Source organism: Apodemus sylvaticus, chromosome X, assembly GCF_947179515.1.
Source record: "Apodemus sylvaticus chromosome X, mApoSyl1.1, whole genome shotgun sequence".
In the NCBI taxonomy this organism is placed as follows: domain Eukaryota; kingdom Metazoa; phylum Chordata; class Mammalia; order Rodentia; family Muridae; genus Apodemus; species Apodemus sylvaticus.
In genome coordinates, this window is record NC_067495.1 from 7,234,618 (window position 1) to 7,249,429 (window position 14,812).

Genomic DNA, 14,812 nt, shown 5'->3' on the forward strand with positions numbered 1-14,812 from the left:
CAGAAACTGACTGTTCATGTCTGTCTTCAGTGTACTCTCAGAAAGCATGGTTGATTTCTCCAGTTAAAATCTTGGGGAGTTCTGATGGTAATAGTGCATTTCAGCTGGTATGCAGGAAGCTCTTTCGCTTAAGAAGAGAATATAACTTCTTTGGGAGACCTTGAACTGTTTGGTACTTCCTGATTCACCCACTGCTGATGCAGATTGCACTAAGGCAAAACAGGATTGCTATAAAACATTCTGCTAGGTAATACTGGGGTAGGAAAGAAAAAGGAGGCTTTAACTGATTAAGGTTATTTGATGACTAAATAAGTGTGGGGATTGTTAACAGTGTTAAGTTGTCCTGAAGGGAAGGAACTTTTGAGATTTATTTAATACTGTTTCTCAGGAGCAGATCCTGTAAAGCTCGTGAGGAACACTAATAGGGAAAGCTAAGTTTAAAATGTTACATCACGCTTCAACCTCATGCAGTATAATTATAGTTATTGAATGGGGGGTTCTCTTCATAAATTTGGCCAACTCCAATTAATTATCAGATTTCCTCAGTTACTTCCACTTTGGAGGTGGATACATATTTATGAGACTGTGTGGGTACATGTGCACAGGTATATGCATGCATGTAGAGGCCGGAGAGTGACATGGAACATCTTCCTTGGTCATTCTCTACTTTATTTTTTGAGACAAGATCTCTCACTAAACCTGCAGCTTTTGATTTTTTTGTAGGCTGACTGACCAATGATCTCCAAAGACTACCTCGCCGCCAGCATTGAAGTTACCGACACAATGCTGAGCCCAGCTTTTTATATAGTATATATATGAGGCAGCTCACTAACTGCTATAACAAACAGTTCTAGGTATAGGAGCTGGAAAGAGAACTGCTGTTTATCCAGAGGACCCAAGTTCAATTCCTACCACCCACATTGGACAGCCCACAACTGCCTGTAACTCTAAAAGATCCAACACCCTCTTTTGCCTTCTATAGGCAATCCTATATGCATTTACACATAATTAAAAGCAGTGTGGAGCTGGTAAGGTAGCTCGGCATGTTAAAGTGCTTGCTGCCAAGCTTGATGACCTGAGTTCAACCACTGAGTCCCACATAGTAGAAGGAGATAATCAACTCGTATACATTGTCTTTGACCTCTGACTTTAGAATGTAAGGGACCTAGAAAATACAATTTAGTCACAAGCATAGATTAGATGTGTAACTTGGTGGTAGAACATTTGTTTAGCATGTACAAGATCTTTGGTTTGATCCTCAGCCCTCAGCAGACTGAGGCCTTCTACTACTCCACACCCCATGCTTGGTGTGGATTGTTTTGTTAGACAGGGTCCACAATAATGACAACCACTGGCATAGCTTTTATGGACCATGAACTAACTGATTCAGGTTGCTGAGTCCCAAGAAACTGTTATATGTTATTCTTGTTAAATCAGTAACACTCTAAATATATAAGCCTTAGACCAGAAGCTTTAAGCTGACAAAACACATAGGAATAAGTTCCTAAGGATGACTGAAGAGCATTTGAGGGCTTGGTTTGCCCTCATCATGGCTTTCAATTTAAGCAAGTTTAGTTTTCAAGAGGACATAGAATTTAAAGAGACCAAAATTTCCATAGTGTTGAAATGTATGTCATTTGCAGCAACATGAGTGAAGCTGGAGAGTATTATGATTAATAATAATCCAGATACAGAAAGACAGCTGCAATATGATGTCACTTATATGTGGGATCTAGCACTGTGATCACAGAAAGTGGGTAAAAACAATAGTCATTGTGAGAGGCTGCAGATGCTGGTGGTGGAAGCCTGAGGAGAGGATGGTCAGTGGTCCAACGTTGCTGCAAAGAATGTGATCTGGTGATCTCTTTCATGGTAGGATAGTTTTGGTTAACAAAATTGTATTGAATATGTCTAAATAGCTACAAAAGAGGATTTTAAGTATTCTTACCACAAAGAAATGATAAAGGTATGAGGTGAAAGATACACTAAATACCTTGATTTGATCGCTATCCAACATCCACATATTAACACATCACACCACTCTCTACAAATAAGGTTGTTATTATGTGTAGATTTTAAAAAAAAGGAGGTGAAATCCCATTCATGTCTCCCTACCACACATTGATCACTGCCTGTCATACCTCTGACTGCTAGCATGTACAGCCATTACAGTAGTAAATATGATGCCCCTACATAATTAATATGATTTTGTAGGAAATCATGCTTATTCTCTAAAACTGTAACCAGTAAATGAATTACTAAAACCAGAAGACTAACTCTAGGAGTAGTTTAATTTAGATGTTGATTTATATATCAGCTGTCAAATATATAAAGTAGTGTTTTAATTTTTAATACTTTAAAATCTTGTATTAGAAATAAACAAGTGCTTAGAATATGACATATTTCATATGGCTGCCATCTTTATTGCAGTGCCTTACTGCTTAGAAAGAGTTAAGAGTTCTTCCATCTAGCCTGGAAAAATACAACTCTTGATTTGCCCATTTTGCGTCTTTGAAATGACATTAATTTAGTAGACATGTTTGGAATAGAATATTTTTGGAGCTCAAAAGTTTCCTAAAGGAAAAAGAGAAGTAGAACATTTATAGTAACCTGCTGATGGTTTTTCTTAACAGTCTGAGAAAGGAGTTGCCACAGTTTGAATGTATAAAGACATTGCCAGTCAGGAAATGCCAAACTGTTTCTAGTGAATTCTGGACTTAAAAGTCTGAAATGAAAAGCCCTGAGGACCTTGGAAAGCTGAGTTACTGGCAGCCCCCACCCATATCCAGTCTTAAAGAGTCATCAGCTTTATAGCTGGGAGGTGGTGGCACACACCTTTAATACCAGCACTTAGAGGCAGAGGCAGGCAGATTTCTGAGTTTGAGGACAGCCAGGGCTATACAGAGAAACCCCGGGGGACTGGGGTGGGGTGGGGGGGGGAAGGAGTGTTGAGCTTTGGCAGGTACAAGCTAGCAGCCAGTGGTGGTAGTCTCTGTGCTGTTGGACACTTCTTACAGCTGAAGGCTAAAGCCGAGTTCTGCTTTAGGGAATCGCTTATTCTACCATTTCTAAGTAGCTAAACTTCCTTGTGTCTTGTTTCCATCTCTGTAGTGGGAGTGTACTTCAAGAAACAGGAGAGCAGAGAGCTGGGTCAGCTGGTTCTTTTTAATGTAGCTATTTTAGTATACCATTAAGCTTGATATGGCCACTTTTTAAGAAGCAACCTAACACAAGTACAATTAGGAATAAAGTAAGGGTTGTCCACTCCTTTTTACTTATTTTTTAAAAGGTACAATCATATATTAATTGTTCAAAATAATTCATTTCATTGTGACATTTTCGTGCATTAAGTTTAACCCCCATTATCCTCTATTGTCCCCCAACCTTCTTCCATTGTTATCATTCCTCTCCCCATATATCCCCAATTTACAGTTGTCTTTTTTTAATTTCCTTCATTTTAGAGGAGATAATGCTTTTTTTCCTGAACTTACATTAACTTGGTACTCTGCAATTCAATCCATTTTCTTGTACATGGCATGATTTTAAAACCTCCCTGTAGCAGTTTTAGAGAATCTTTTTATATCACATTTTATTTATCCATTCAAGGCATCATCCACTCTTAACCACTTCTATCCAGTATTGCATTGGAGGTTCTAAGCAATTCAGTAAGGCAAGAAAAACATTCAAAGCATAAAGATTTGGAATGAAAATGTAAAATTATTGTCTCTCAGAGATGTGAAAAGTCCTTTTTGTTTTGGTTTTTGGTTCTTGGTTTCTTTTCGAGATTGGGTTTTTCTCTGTAACAGCCCTAGATTTCCTGGAACTCCCTTTGTAGATCAGGTTTGACCTCAAACTCACAGAGTTCCTCCTGTCTCTGCCTCCTTAGTTCTGGGATGAAAAGTGTGCACCACTATACCTAGCTTACATATGGAAAATCTTAAAGAATCTGTTTCATAATCTATTTGAATTAATATTAACTTTATCACAGTCATAAGATCAATATCTGTATCTATATAAGCAAAAATAATGTAAAAATAAGAAAACATTCATATTATCACAAAAAAGAGTAAAATGCTTAGGGGCAAATTGAACATAAGGATTATTAAAATTGAAATGTTACAAAAGAAAAGAAGAACCAGATAAATGGAGAGGTATATGTATTGGTAAAAACAGTACTTTCCCATATTAATTTATACCATTCATATCTATATTTAAACAGTATTTGTAGAAGTTGATACAATGAGACCTGAGGGGGGTGGTAGCTTTGCCTAGTATACATAAGGCTATGAGTTCCATCCCCAGCACTGGGGAAGGAAACAGTAGAGAATCAGAAATTGACATGGTAATCCTGAAATGTATATAGAAATGTCAAAAAGTTGACAAAGAATAATAACATAAGAGAACCAACTTCAAAACTTACTCTAAAGCTATAAAAAAAAACCAAAATAATTTGGTATACTGATAGACTGATGGAACAAAAAATATTTAGAAATAAACTCACATTTATAACTAAGATGTCACAGAAGATGTCAAGGCAATTAAATGGCAAAGGATTAGTCTTTAGATGAGGCCACCACTATTGGGCCTCCATAAAGAAAAACATGAACTTGGACTCTTATACCACATATAAAAACTAACTCAGGATGAACCATAATCTCAAAGGGAATTGTAGATTCTTTGTAAGAGTTTAAAGTTATAAATTTTGTTTTGTTTTATGGTGTTGGGGAGCAAACATGGGATAACATACATGTTAGGCAAGTGCTTTGCCACTAAGGTCCCTCCCTAATGGCATGGTCCCTAAAACTTTGAAAATCACACACACACACACACACACACACACACACACACACACACACACAAGTAAATCTTCATTGCAATGCAATGGGCAAGCACAAGGGAATTGGAAGAAATGTTTAAAACTGGATTGAGATAATAGTTATGTAACTATTAGTTAAGGTTTTCTTGCAGTAACAGAACCAATAGAATGGATATATACTACAAAGAGGCTTACAAAATGTAGTGCCGATATCCAACAGTTAGCATTTACACACTGGAAAGGCTTGAGTACGCAGTAGCTGTCCAGTCCATGAGATTGAATACCTCAGCAATTCCAGTATTATACTCAAGGACTGGAGGACTCGGAGGCAGCTGCTGGTCTTCAGTCTATGGTGGAAGAAGCTGAATTCTAGTGTCAGCAAAAGATGGCCATAGCAGCATCAGCAACAAGATAAGATGCATTTGCCAGCAAGGAACAAACACAGGCAGGCATAGAGCAGCACTCCTTTCTTTCTCCCTAGACTGCTCTAGGAGAAGGTCTTTCCTCTTGTTAACCATCCAGAAAGTCCTTCATGAACCTGGCCAGAAGTTCATGGTTCTAATTTAATGCCAGATTCAATTCAAGTTGACAACCAAGATAAACCATCACAGCTCTGTTTACCAGCCATCATCAATCTAGTCACTTACAGTGGCCACACTGTGTACTTGAATAAAGCCCTCATAAATGAGATAAAGCAATCAGGTTTTTCTTTAAACTTATCTTAATTTTTGTAACCTTTCAAGATAAGGTTATTTTAGGAACTACATATGTAACTTAGCAAAATGCCTACCTAGCAAGCAGAAAGCCCTAGATTCAGTCCTCATAAGTCAGATATGGTTGATTGTACATGACTGTAATCCAAGCACTCAGTAGATTGAGACAGAAGAATCATCCTCTGGTCATCCTCTGCTACAAAATAAGTAGACACCAGCCTGCGGTGCATGAGACAATATCTCAAAAAAAAATGAAGAAAAAGAAGCAGCAGCTTGTTTGAAAACACTCTGAGTTATACAGTCTTATACATGAGTGAGGAGAGTGCAGCAGGACAGGATTCTTTTAATCATTCCATCTATGTTCAAGTATGCGTTTGCCACTTCCCAAATTTCAAAGATTTGGGCAGATGTTATATAATATAATATCAACATTTGGACCTTTTATGATTATGATATGAACCTAACATTTAAATTGACCATTTCTACATTGTTTTGCGTTAGGTTTTGATTGGCATACTCTAATCAAACCATTTTTGTGTTCATTCATGAGAGAAAATTATCTTAAAATTCAGACCAAAGTTAAATCAAGGCTAATTTGTCAGAAATCTATGTCATGATTCTATAGATTAGGATAGTTTCCTATCTTTTTTTGTTTTCTGAAATTTATTTTTAATTAAATATGTATGTATGTATGTATGTATGTATGTATGTATGTATGTATGTATATGAGAATGCAGGTACCCACAGAGGCTAAAAGAGAGTATAGGAGCCCTTGCAGTTGGAGTTATAGTAGTTGTAAGTGACCCAGTGTGCATGCTGAGAACAGAACTCAGATCCACTACAAAAGCAAAACACATTCTTAACCACTGAGCCATCTCTCCAGCACCATTTTCAGCATTGTAAAATGTACAGTTCTATGGGGCTAAGTGCATTTACATTTTTGTTCAACCACTGCAACCTTCTATTTTCATCTTTCTCAACTGAACTAAAACATAAAACAATAGCTTCAGCCCCTCTTACTCTTAGCTCATGACAGTCATAATTCTACTTACTGTCTCTATCAGTGTTATTATTGCAAGAACATGAGTAAATCACAAAATATTTAGCTGTTTAATGTTTTTAATTATGTGGTATGCGTGTGTGGGTTTGTGTGGATGTGTGTGTAAATGTGTATGTTTGTATAAATGTGTGTGCGTTTGTGTGACCTGCTACTTAGGTGCACATGTGCCATAGTACTTATGAAGATCAGAAGTCTCTTTTTTTAAGAGGTGACTCTCCTTCTACCATGTGGGTTCTGAAGATTAATTTCAGATCATCAGGCCTTGGTACAAGCAACTATACCCACTTAGATACCTCAGTAGTGCAGTATCTGTCTTTTTATTACTAACCTATTTTATTTAGCATCACGGTCCTTATGGGTCATCCATGTTGTAGCATGTATCAGAATTTCCTCTCTTTTTAAGGTTGAATAGTAATCTATTTTGTGTGTGTATGTTGCATTTTTTATCCTGCTCCTCTACTTTCCGTGTTATGTGGCAAATAAGTAACCGGAAAAAACAGCTTCTCAAAATGCCAATCACAGAGATTTCTACCTTGGTTCATTCTTCACATAATTGTGCTTTCTTGATCCCAAGTTGGTTCCTATATTCTTTCTCATTTTTAAAAGAATACACTATCTTATCTGAGTGTGCTATGGATTACAGGGGTTTATTGTGGCTCCTGGTTTTTGTTTGTTTGTTTTTGTTTTGGGGGCTGTTTTTGGATGGATTGCATAAACCAGAATTTGAAGTTGACTTTGCAGTACTAAAGTAGATCCTACAATACTAAATCCAAGTTCAAGCTCTTCAGTATGAGCTGGGCCCTACCCAAGGATAAGCTAAATTCCAGAGTAGGACTCTAATCACTGCTTTACTCCAATCACTAGTTTCTGTGGTATAACATACTTCTTGAGATGAAATACAAGTTTAGTTTAAGATTTCTAAAAGGTGCTTTGTTTTCTGGATATTTGGAGAGAAAGTTAGTGCATAAACTGTAATAATGCTGTTCAAAGAAATAGAAGTACACCTTTCTAGTAATACGTGCAATGGAAAATCATCTGCATGACTAATATTTTAATGTTTTCTTTTTAACTATTCAAAATAAACTGGGAGCTAGAGAGATGATACAGTGGTTAAAACTACTTACTCTTCTTCCTGAGGAGCAGAGTTCAGTTCCTAGCTACTGTATCAAATAGCTCACAATCATCAGTAACACCAGCTCCAGGGGATCTCACACCCTCTTCTGAACTCTTTGGGTACCTGAACATATGAGGAATACACTCTGTCACATATACAAAGAAGTGGGAAAGAAAGGAGAAGAAGGGAGGGAGGGAGAAGAGATATTTTAATTAAATAGATTTGAAAATTCTGCAACACATAAATTTTTAGAGAGAAAATGGTACTGAGAGGATAGGCAAATATTTACTTCATAGAAGAAAAATCACCCCGTTGGGTTTGGAGGGGTCGGTTATATAACTCAGCAAAATTGAAATTTATTTTATTCATAATCCAGTCATTTCCCCACCCCAAGGTCCCCCCTCCCACAGTTAACCATCCTATTGCTCCTCCCCCTTACCTCTGAGAGGGTGCTCCCCCCACCAGGCCTCCTCCTTCCCTGAAGCCTCAAGTCTCTTAATGATTAACCGTATCTTGTTCCACTGAGGCCCGCCCAGGCAGACTTCTGCTATATTTGTGCCCTGGGCCTTGGACTGGCCCTTGTGTGCTCCTGGTTGGTGGCTCAGTCTCTGGGAGCTCTCTGAGGTCTGGATAACTTGAGTCTGATGGTCTTCCTATGGGGTCTCTCTCCCCTTCAGCTTCTTCAATCCTTCGCCTGATTCAACCATAGGGTCCCCGATTTCGGTCCAATGGTTGGATGTAAGTATCTGCTTCTGTCTCCGTCAGCTGCTGATAGAGCATCTCAGAGGACGGCCATGGTAGACTCCTGTCTGCAAGCACAACATGGCATCAGTAATAATGTCAGACCTTGGTGCCCTCCCATGGGATGGATCCCAAGTTAGGCCAGTTATTAGACTGCCTTTCCTTCAGTCTTTTCTCCATTTTTGTCCCTCCAGTTTTTTTTAGACAGATCATCATGAGTTTTGCAGGCAAATGGATGGAAGTAGAAAATATCATCCTGAGTGAGATATCTCAGACCCAAAGGGACAGGCATGGTATATTCTCACTGATAAGTGGATATTAGCTAAAAAGTACAGAATGTCTAAGATATAACCCACCGACCATAAGAAGTGTAACAAGCAGAAAGTCCCAGTGAGGAGGCTTCAATCCCACTTAGAACAGGGAAGGAAATAATCGTGGGAGACAGAGGGAGGGAGAGACCTGAGAGGGATAGAAAAGGGGGAGCAGAAAGAGGAACAGGATCAGGTATGGAGTGGGAGACAGGAGAGAAGCCCAGGGGATGAATGGAGATGAGCAGCCTCAACCGCGGGGGTGGGAGTGGGAGGTGGGGGGACCCTCTAGAAGGTGCAGAGACTCAGGAGGTGAAACACTCTAAGGACTCAATGGAGGTGCCCTTAGCCAAAATGCCCAATACCGGGAAGAAGGAACTCTAAGAAGCTACCTCCAGTAGATAGACAGGGCCTCAAGAGGGGAGGGACAGGGTTACTAACCCACAGTCAGAATTTCTGACCCAGAACTAACTGTGGTGGTTTTTGTATCATTTTGTAAATCATGGAATCACAATGATGCATAATCATTCTTAGATGTGTAAAAACATTTATCTTTCAGTTTATAAATTTATAGTACCTTAATTTTTTAAAATACCATTTTAAGTTTTACAATATTCCTTTCAGATCTGCATAGACTATCTTTGCACTATCTCATTTTTAATGTCTGAAAGGGACTTTCATTTTTGGTTTTGTTTATATTTAAGAGTTGGGTTTTCCCCGGGCTGTCCAGGTACCATGTGGTTCAAGCTTCGTGGGTAGATGTCTAAGCTGAAGATCTCAAGATGGTCTGTTCACTTGGACAGGAAAATAGAGTTTAGATCTCAGAAACTTTTCTCTAATTTACAACTTAAAAAATCATTTTCAAAGTGATAGCTGTTTGTCAGTTCCCTAAATTTTATTATTAAGTCACCTGCCTTTCCCTAACATTTTACTGGATTTCAGATGTGAAAAAAAAAAGTCCTTTTGCCTAGCACTTCTCAGTTCACTAAGGTGTGATATTGGACCTTGGTTCCTGTTCACCGAGACTGTGAAGGGAGTCTCGGACACGCTGTCTCTCATCTCATCACTGCCATTTCACACAGTCGTTCTCACACTCCTACTGTCTCACTTCGGTTGCAGGCACATTTCATTATTTTGTACCTAAATATGAGCTTGAATTCTTTGCTAACAGAAAGTTGCTTCAATGTCCTTAAAGTAAGTGGTTGCTAATGAGCTTCATTGTTCTTTGAAACTCTGAAAGGAAGCGCTTCATTTTTTGATCTATACTTAGAGTCTTGTTCCAAAAGTTACAATCCTGTCTCAAGCGGTTTATATTCTTGTCCTTTGATAAGGTTTTCTCTGTGGAAAAGAAAAGGTTGATGTGCTATACAACCCAGGGATAGTTATTTCATAGTATCTTCCCATTAATTTTAATTATAGAATATTTAAAATAGATATGAAACAAATACCTAAATGTGGAATATGTGATAAATAAAACAATGAGCAATCACTTCTATTTGAGGACTAAGAAATCAAGAGTGAAATATAATGCTGTATTAAAATAGAAGCTTCCTTTAATGCTTTAGAAGTAAATTAAAAGTGATTGATCTCATCTATCTGTTGGAAAGTACATGCTTAGGAGAGATAGGAACTGAATATTACCATCGACTTCACTCTGCTTTGTTTGCACCATCTATAGAATACAGTTTCCCAATGGAGTTGCACTGACCCTCCTTGAGACAGAGGTGAAGTGTGTGTGTCTGTGCAGCTGCCTGTGGTCATATCTGACCCAGTGCCAAAGACTGGCAGGGAGCAGGCCTGTCTGGGAGTGACACAGTGTGAGACAGCCTTTTTCCCTTGCAGCTGTTCACAGTTCCTTGTTTTTGCTTTGATTCTATGTATGTGGTTTGTGTGTGTGTGTGTGTGTGTGTGTGTGTGTGTGTGTGTGTGTGTGTGTGTGTGTAGTGCTGAACTTGGATAGCTAATTTCTTTAGAAAAAGAGTGCAAACAACCAGAATTCCTCATCCTTGTTTTCCCTCTAGGAATAATCTATTAATATCCTTCTATCCCCCTCCCCCAGCCCCTTCAGCATGCCAGCTTTATAAATATGCTTCATTATCTTAAGATTTAAGGAATGCAAATGACAAAAAGTAATCTATTTTGATGTTACCAGTCAACCTTGAACTCATAATTTCTGGAGCAGAATTTGCAAGTTAGCACCCTCAAGCCAAATCCAGCCAAACACTTATTTGATACATATTTTACTGAAGTACAGCTATATCTGTTCATTGTTAACAGCTTCTTTAACAACAGGCTTTAACAATAGTGACAGAGACCAGATAGCCCCTAAAACCTAAAAAGTTCCTATTTGGCCAGGAGAAGATTAAGGTCTTACGGTTACTTAACATGACAAAACTAGCAACTGATTAACTTTCAAATCATATGTAGTTTATTTTTGCCATGATCTACAAATAGCATTTTCTGCAATTCCCCCCTCCCCGAAATATTACTAAAAGCACCTCTGTAGCACAAGTTGTTAGTTGTTATTTATTTCTAAATTCTAGTATAACCCAAAGAGCCCTGGTATGAACCAGAAGGCCATACTCTCATTATCCCCTGCTACTCGGGCTGTGTAACTAGTTTTCTCCTCTTTGTTGGTCAGCTCTCAATTTCTATGACCAAACGCCTGAGATAATCACCTTAAAAGGAAGAAAGATATATTTTGGCTCACAGTTTTAGAAGTTTCAGTTTGTTCTCTCTATTGCTTTGGGCCTATGGGAAAGCAAAGCATCATGGCAGAAAAAGCTACTCACGTCATGACACACAAAAGCAAGAGAAGAAGTGCATAGAATACTACTATCTACTTCAAGGGCACAGTCCCACTGACCTACCTTCCTCCTACTAGGCCCTACTTCTTAAAGGTTTCACCACCTCCCACTAGTGCCACAAGCTGGCAACTGTGCCTTTTAATACATAGGTGCTTGGGTGACATTTATCCAAACTATAGGATTCTCTTCAAAATAAAGAAATAGAATGGTATTGATATCTAAGGTCTTCTCTATCTTTAAAGAAAAACTTGTTTAGTAAGTCAGACTTGAAAGATCCACAAAAAATTAAATATATACAAAATGTCTTTGATTTCAGGGGAAAAACTTTTTAGTGTGCAAACAGGATCAAATAGAAATTATATCTGGTTCCCAAAGAAACAAACTAAAATAAGTATTCCAACTGTATTTATTTTTGTGGTACTCTATTTTTTTTACAAATATGTATTTATAATTCCTACATACAAGCTCAAATTTTCATTTTTCAGAAAAAAACAATTAGGACACACTGTGTCCTGTTACCTTATATTGGAAAACTCGAGGGTCATGGAGAAGAAAAAGAATCCCTTACACAGCATGTTCTATAATCACCAAAGTTAGACGACCACTTCCTTTTTGGTTGTTGATGCCCTTGGTGGAGCAGGCGTGCCAGTTTTGGTGCTGTCCTGAGTTACAAATTTGCAGCTTTAGCATTGTTGACACAGCCTACAGCTAGCCTCAGCAGCAATTCTTGTCTCCTGCCCTGTGATGTTAGCCATAGCTCCTATTTCTGGGTCTTCTTGCTCTGTTCAGGCAGTCCTCTTAGACAGGACTCCATCAGAATAGCCTTGCACCGGTTACTTCTCATACATTTCTTTGACTTAGAGGAAGCATGTATTCTTCCTTTCAGATGTGCTTCAAGTGTGGGCTGTCCCAGGTGAGGCATAAAAGGAAGCCCTTACATATAAAAAGAATAGATACAAGTCACTTTTCATTTAAGCTGAAACACCACATGTTGTGCCTCCCTAAGGATTCTTGGAACAAAGCTATCTTTCCTAGTGCACCAGTGTAGGCCTAAAACTTGCTGCAACTTGGAAAGCCCTGGCCAGAGACAAAGGCATGAAGCTCTACTGTCTGAAACTTCCAGTTCTGGGGCAAGCTTTTCCAATTGGGTAGAAGCACCCACTTTGTTTTTTAGTATCAAGCCAACCAGTAAATTATGCTATCAGAATCCAGTGTAATTTAGCATCCTTATGCTTTCTGGTCCTCTCAAGATGCTTGCAAACAGCACCTGCTTTCTTAATCAAATGGCAGAACTCCTTAGGTAGATCAGGGGCAAGGCCTTTGGATTAAGGATGTTCAAGATTTTATTACCAGTCACAAAACAAACCTGTGCCACCACCTATCCATGATAGTGGAGGTCTAAGTACAAAGACAGAGTTCGTGTGTGTGTGTGTGTGTGTGTGTGTGTGTGTGTGTGTGTGTCCATGCCAAAAGCACAGAGGAGTTTATCTGAGCACCTTCCTTACAGCATAGCCACGAAAGGTCTGAGACTCCGGAAACCTCTATGCCACTCAGGAAGTCATCCTAAAGCTAGAACTTTACTTTAAAGCTAGTTCTTACGTCACTGTTATCTGTTTTCCTCATCTGTAAAGTGGGAATAACAGAGGCACCAGCCTTGCAAGATTAGCGATGGTTAAGTGAATGCATTTATGTTAAGGTCTTTGACTAGTAATTAGCATCTAGTAAGTGCTCAATAAAAGAAGCAGTCATCATTGTTCCTAATGATGCAAGTTAAATATCTATCTGAAATGCTTGAGAACTGAAGGGTTTTATACAGAGGATTTTTTCCCAATTTTAAATATTTGAGTACACATAATGATATTTTGGGATTAGGAGCAAAATATAAATATAAAATTCAGTTATGTTCCATATATAGCATGTACAGTACATACAGCCTGAAAATAATTTTTTGCAACATTTTCAGTGTGCCTGGAATTTGACTATAACCTCTTATGTGAGGTTAAATGTGGAATTTTCCACTTGTGGAGTCAGATTGGTATTATAGAGGTTTCAGATTTGGGGACATTTCAGATGTTGGAGCATTTCTGATTTTAAAGCATTTCAAATTTGTAATTTTTCTTTTATTAAAAGTAATTTTTCTTATATAATATATCCATAAACTTTCCCCTCTCTTTACCCCATCCAATTTCTCCCTACCCTCTCTCCCATCCAGACCCAACCCCTTTTTGTTGCTCATTAGAAAACAGATTCCTATGAGTTAAATATATACATATATATGTGTATATATATATATATACATATATATATATGTGTGTGTGTGTATATATATTAACCAACAGAAGGGAAAGAGCTCAGGCGAAGACGCAGGAAATAGACCCATTCATTTGCAACTCAGCAATCTCAAGAAAACACTAAACTGGGCCATAATGTGTACACAAAGTACCTGTAAGCTAAAAAGTGGTGGTAGTGATGGTGTTTGCTGTTATTTTGGTTTTTGAGACAGGGTCCCTCTGTTATGTAGCTCCAGCTGTCCTGGACTCACTTTTTAAACTACATTGGTCTCAAACTCACAGAGCCTCCTTCTACTTCCAGAGTGCTGGATTTAGGCGTGTACTACTATGCCCAGCATCACTAAATGTATTTTTTTAATCTTTTAAAAACTATATTCTATGGTGGGGGTTATAGGATTGCACACATGTGGATTTTATAGGACAACCTTTGAGAGTTGGTTCTCTCCTACCACCTGGGAATCAAGTTCGTGTTAACAGGCTTAGCTAACCATGTCTTTATATACTAAGCCATCTCTCAGACCTAGTGTCTTTACATATCATTTTATTTTGCTAAAAACACAACATGGGGCTGGAGAGATGGCTCAGTGGTTAAGAGCACAGACTGCTCTTCCAGAGGTGCTGAGTTCAATTCCCAGCAACCATATGGTGGCTCACAACCATCTGTAATGGGATCCAATGCCCTCTTCTGGTGTGTCTGAAGAGAGCAATGGTATAAAATAAATAAATCTTTAAAAAATGAATACAGCATGGTATTTACTGTCAACAAAAATATAAGCCTGTTATCAACAGATATAATAAGATGTATTCATCTTGTAAGTGTAATATATTTAAATATTTATAATTCATAGTTTCTTTTGTTTTGGATTTTGTAGTAGATGGCATTCACTTTGATGATATTTTCTTTTTAATATTTTATGTATGCAGTATTTAATTTCTTTTCATAGATTAGTCTGGGAAACTAA

The 14,812-nt window shown here is 38.2% G+C and overlaps 1 protein-coding gene across 8 annotated transcripts in view; it reads left to right on the forward strand.

The window, feature by feature from the left end:
• Cask (calcium/calmodulin dependent serine protein kinase) overlaps window positions 1-14,812 on the forward strand; it is a 329,031-nt gene that overhangs the window by 251,340 nt on the left and 62,879 nt on the right. The gene's annotated exons all lie outside the window — the stretch shown is intronic.